This window comes from Corylus avellana, chromosome 11 (assembly GCF_965113065.1).
Source record: "Corylus avellana chromosome 11, dhCorAvel1.hap1.2, whole genome shotgun sequence".
Classification (NCBI taxonomy): Eukaryota; Viridiplantae; Streptophyta; class Magnoliopsida; order Fagales; family Betulaceae; genus Corylus; species Corylus avellana.
The window spans coordinates 16,607,252-16,613,042 of record NC_142500.1 but is presented as its reverse complement, the minus strand read 5'-3'; the positions used below and the strand labels follow the sequence as shown (position 1 = coordinate 16,613,042).

General features: G+C 37.7%; 1 long non-coding RNA gene and 1 pseudogene across 2 annotated transcripts; one reads left to right on the top strand and one right to left on the bottom strand.

Annotated features, from left to right (window-relative positions):
* Nucleotides 1-340: 340 nt before the first annotated feature.
* LOC148583164 (uncharacterized) lies at nucleotides 341-1,537 on the bottom strand. Its single transcript, XR_015909433.1, has 2 exons — nucleotides 1,402-1,537; nucleotides 341-723 (listed from the first exon to the last, which is right to left on the bottom strand). It is a non-coding gene; the product is annotated as an uncharacterized LOC148583164 (long non-coding RNA).
* Nucleotide 1,538: 1 nt separating this feature from the next.
* On the top strand, nucleotides 1,539-4,091 carry LOC148583163 (annexin D2-like; annotated as a pseudogene). The gene is made up of 5 exons (XR_015909432.1): nucleotides 1,539-1,635; nucleotides 2,303-2,448; nucleotides 2,575-2,792; nucleotides 3,244-3,456; nucleotides 3,655-4,091. The product of XR_015909432.1 is annotated as an annexin D2-like (transcript).
* Nucleotides 4,092-5,791: the final 1,700 nt, after the last annotated feature.

The following is a 5,791-nucleotide window of genomic DNA, read 5'->3' as shown; positions in this document are numbered from 1 at the left end:
GCCCCAGCTCGTGCATCTGACATATGGAGCATGCTGCTTGTTAATAGTATACAGCTTTTTAGCACAACTCGTGAAAACAGCAGCTTTTGTCTAATTCTCCCAGTTGGCAAGCAATTGAGTGAATTTGTCCAATTGTCGCAGTGTTTTATATATATATAATATTTGAAAAAGAGAGTTCTTGTGTTTTGAGTTGTTGATTAATATTATTGTTTTGAAATGAAAAAACAAAAGGAACAATGAAAGGCTAAAATGTTCACTAAATTATTACCTAATTCATAGGTAAATAGATAGACTTCCCATACTCCTATAGATGTTAAAGCCTAACAATGCATGGATATAAAAGTACACATTCACTCAAACGTACAATAATCTTAATCCTCATCAAGCATGGAAGCTTTATACGTAAACACAGAAGTTCACAAAAGGGTATTAAGAAAACACCATTTCCTGATAATTTAAACCAATCTAATGCTGCTCTCACCACCGGGGGGGCCTGCGGACACCACCAAAATAGTCCCTTGACTCTGCCTTTCCATCAGCAAAGATGTTACTGCCACTCATTTCTCTCATTTTAGCCGTGCTCAGTGGCATTTCAGCAGATCCAGGAGGAACATCTCCCATACCATTGCCTGTCACCTCAGCAAACTTCTGGTTATGTATTTTTTTAGCTGTCTTGCCAAATGGTTCTTCACTAAACATAAAATTACTCTGGCCTCCAGCAGGCTGTAAAATTGACAAACGAAAGTAAAATATGAGTTTGTTAGTGTAGCTGAAAACCAAAGATATGAAAATTCACAAACACATCCATTTTGAAAAATGTTTGAATTTTATACTATCAGCCTATAAAAAAGAAGAGCCATTGTACATCCTCCTTTTATACATTGTGCTCAAAGGTGTTACAGGTGTACATCTTAATTTTCAAAAGCAAACACAGAGAGAGAGAGATTGGATATAAACACTTGAAATAGTCTTGCATCTAGCAGAAAAAACTGGTAGAAAGAAACTAGGGATAGGATTCAATTTGCAATAATTTGGATGGAAATACCAAAAATGGACATTCAAGCAAAGAAAGGAATGCAAATTAGAAAATCAAGCAGGATGCGTGGTACTTATTATAGGAGTGCAATTGAAATTATTGTCATGGGATCCTCTTCTGACATTTCTCAAGCATGGGAATTCAGGTCCATTTCGTTCCAAAAGCTTTCAATTTAGGAATGCATAAAATTTAACACTTCATTCACTCAATATTAGATCCAGCCTACAAAGTTACCTTGCATAGTGCATTAGAAGAGAGTACTAACACAATGACCACCGTTTAACTTCTCATCCAAATTATAATACTTGGTGGAATGAGATATAAAGACAATGAAGGATTCACTGTCATGCTCACAAAATACTTACATTTGAAATTTTGACAGACGTCCGTACATTTCGAGGTCCAGGCTCCGCCATGTCTCTACTTTCTTTTGATTCCAAGGTGCGTGCAGCAGCCACTGACTGAGGTACAATTTCAGGAGGGCCAAAGATATCATGGCCACTGAGCTATGCAACAGAGAGAAGCAATGGCGACCCTCAAAGTACCAGAATCTCCTTCACCGGGCGAGGACGCCGAGCAACTTCGAAAGGCTTTCCAAGGTTGATCAGTTGAATCTGACCCCATGTCTAATCTGTTTGTTTGCTGCTAATTCTGATTAATAATGTGATTTGTTGCCATTTAAGTTTTCTTTTTTATTTGTCAGATCGTTTTCACCATTTCGTTTGATCTGCTTTGAATATATTACTCTCTGCTGAGTTTCTGTTTCTGGGTTCTAATTATAATTGCATTTTAAGTTTTCTAAATCCAGTCTGCTCATCAGCTAATGTGCTTGTGATCGTGATTGCTTTTGTTCATTTTGACATTTTTTCTTCCTTTCAATGGTGCACTGTTTGTTTTAGAAAGTAGGAAGTAAATCAAACAGAAGAAAATCTAAGGAACGATCTTTAAGCCTGTCATTTCTTTTCCTCATTCTTTTTGAGAAAACCAAAAGAAATCCCGTCGGATTTTATGCTATTATGCCACACAGTTTGGATTTGGTTCGTTGTACAAGATGTATGCCCATTCACTGGTGAACTTGGGATTATTTTCAAGTTCACCATAGATCCTTGAGCAAAATCTCTGATCTTTCTGATTCCAGTAGCCGAGATGACATATTAAGAATTCTGCATTTGTTTGGTTTATTCATTTATTGATTGTAATTTGTAAAGCGTTTCTCCATTTCTTTTGGGTGTATCCATAATGAGCTGTGGTGATAACATGTCGCAGGATGGGGAACCAATGAGGGGCTGATCATATCCATATTGGCTCACAGGAATGTAGCTCAGAGGAAGATAATTAGGCAGATCTATGCGGAAACTTATGGGGAAGATCTTCTTAAAGCACTAGACAAAGAGCTTTCTAATGACTTTGAGGTCAGATTTTGATGTGGTTTTCATTTGTTCAAATGATAATGTTTGAAACAATCATTTTATATAGCTGAAGAAGTTATGAAATGATTGCTTTTTCTCTTGTTTCTGCATTTTCTTTGTGTCAAACAGCGGATTGTACTGTTGTGGACTCTGGATCCTGCTGAGCGTGATGCATTTTTGGCTAATGAAGCAACAAAGATGTTGACTTCAAACAATTGGGTTCTCATGGAAATAGCCTGTGCTAGGTCTTCTCTTGGCCTCTTTACGGTGAGGCAGGCATATCATGCTCGTTTAAGAAATCCCTCGAAGAAGATGTTGCATATCATACTTCTGGGGATTTTCGCAAGGTACAGCCATAAACCCTAAAATCATCACTAAATTGATTCAAGTTGCAGGATAGAAATCTCTCACCGGATTACTGCATCATGTTGAGTATACGCGTGTGAGTATAAAAAGATTGAGTCCCACATTTAAAAAATCTCACCGGATTAACGCATAGTTGGGCTCAAAACTATAGGATAAGAAATATATCGTGGCTGTTAATAAATTGGCATAAATTAGGTACTTCAATTACATTAGCATCTTGATAGAAACTAATGGTTGATATGACCCCTGGAGAAGATATGGCTACCAATTATCACCCTGAGGACCAAAAAAGTGGGATTATAATACTTATGTTCCCTTTTATTTTACATTTTAGGTGGCATTTCTTCATTCCTACCTAGAAATTTCTTGTCTTTCTTTGCTATGATTGTAATCTATGCATTGGCTGATAGATTAACTCTGCTTCCATCACAGCTTTTGGTGCCCCTTGTGAGCTCATTCCGATACAAGAGAGATGAGGTGAATATGATTTTGGCAAAATCAGAGGCTAAGATTCTTCATGAGAAGATCTCTGAGAAAGCTTATAATGATGAGGAGCTCATTAGAATTCTGACTACAAGGAGTAAAGCACAGCTTAATGCGACCCTCAATCGCTACAACAATGAGTTCGGAAATTCTATCAACAAGGTATTTTAACATCTCTCATGAGATATATGTGCTGCCATTAGGATTGTGATGAATGGTTTTCTAATTTTTATAGTGTGTCAAAATTGATAGTAAAAACTTACTAAAGTGCAACGGTTAAATCTTGGATTAGAGGCATGAAGAACGTGAATGATTATCTGCTGCTATATATTCAAAGTGATAATGGGTGGCTGTTTGCAGGATTTGAAGAGTGGTCCTGATGACGAGTACCTGAAATTAGTGAGAGCAACAATCAAGTGCTTGACCTGCCCTGAGAAATATTTTTAGAAGCTTCTGCGGCTGGCAATCGACAAGCTGGGGACAGATGAATGGGCTCTTACAAGAGTGGTCGCCACTCGAGCGGAGGTTGACATTCAAAGAATCAAAGAAGAATACCATCGGAGGAACAGCGTTCCTCTGGATCATGCAATTGCCAAAGACACTTCTGGAGACTATGAGAAAATGCTTCTCGCATTGATTGGACATGGGTATGCATGAGAAATATTTGCTTGTTTGAATTGTTGTTGCATATGAATGTCGTTTATGTTACCTACCTGCGATAAGTTGTTTTTGCTTTGCATGTGTCTTGTCTTGTTAATTTATGGATGTAGTTTATGTTGTCTTTAATTTGGATGTACGTCGTGTTATGGTTCTGATCGATGCTAATTTTATTAGTTTCCGGATGAACAAATTATATGATGGTGTTTGAGGGTCTTACATTTGTCTTCTCTTTATTCGTTTTATTATATGGTGATATGTATTGTGCCATTGATTAGATAATTTTTCCTTCCTTCTAACAGTAAGGTGGCTCACTATATCGGCTTGAGAGCAACCTCTAAGGGTTGCGGCACAAATTCACCATTTTTGTGCTCTCGAATAACAACCAGCCAAGTCAACTTGTAACACCAAAACCCATTAGAACGAAAACACTAGATTTCTTATATTCTCTAGAAACCCATATGTTTAACGCTTCCCTTTTGTTGTATTTGCTAAGGAAAACACAAAAAAAAACCATCTACTGAAGGCCATTTTGCTTTCAAGAAAATCGACACCACTGCCTCCATTAATTCCCCTTCTTCCACTGCCCCATTCCCTTTATTTTGATACTAGTCAACGACTAATATTCTAGTTAGAAGATAATGGAAACTAAAACCGCGAGGAAGGAGATGGCGTAGACCAGCCAAGTGATAATTTGGAGGCAGAGAGGAAATGGAATTGTAGTGGCTGTGAAGAAAGCTGTCACTGCAAAGAAGACACCAACTCGGTCGAGCACTTGGGCTATCATAGGAAACTTGGAATTCATGAATTTGCTGACGAAGAAGGAAGTAAAGCATAATAAGAATTCGAAAGAGAGCACGTGGAAGGTTGGAGAGAATTTGGAGTGAACTTGGGCATATGTGAGAGCTATTGCAGGTTGGGATGCTAAGCAAAAGGCGACCATTATCTTAGCCCAATCTCTAATGTGGTTGTGCACTTCCAAATCAAGTGGTTGAGGGGCTGCTTCTGCGTCGGGAGGTGGCTGCAGCACTTGAGGGTGAAATCCCTGAAAAAGTTGGAGCAAATGTGTGAATATAGTCATTTGCAAGTGCCTCGCTAGTATGCTTAATTATGTAACTTCACAGCTAGCCTTGTTCTTGCACTTCCCAGCCAAATGAAAAATAATTAAGCGAGGGTGTAGAGAATTAGAAAGATGTTTCGGAGAAAATGCATCTTGATGCTGCTAGCTAGTTTAAAGACTGCGATGCTAATTTGAATGTCTCTCGCTGATATTTATAAGAAAAAACTTGGGTGCGCATGGACCAGCCATGACTGGATCAACTGCATAAGTCGCTAGCTAAGTTTTTAACACGGCCTATTTTACTGTAAAATAGGATTAAATTTATTCGATCATGATCAATGACTCACGTCACTCACCATATTCACAAAGAAGACAAAATTTCAAACGTTGGCAACAACTTAAGCTGGTTTGTTTGTTTGTTTAAAGTAGTTTATCTTTTGCAGAATTTGAATCTTGTTTGACTTCCACGCGCTACGACGCTAACCCTACTTTGAGAATCAAAAAAAGGAACAAATTAAATTAAAGACTGTTTCTTACAAAAAAAAAAATAATAATAATAATAATAAATTAAAGACTCTGATGCTAGCTAGTTTCCCTGATCCTTTTGCATGTGACTTCATCGCTCTATATTGGACGAATGACAGAAGTGGTTAAAGTTGAAAATTTTATTTTTTATTATAAGAGTATAAATAGTGGCCTATATTAATATATACCAGCCATCGTGCCTAACTTTCGCACCAAATTGTTATGCATTTAAGCAAGATTAGGTGTATGATTCTG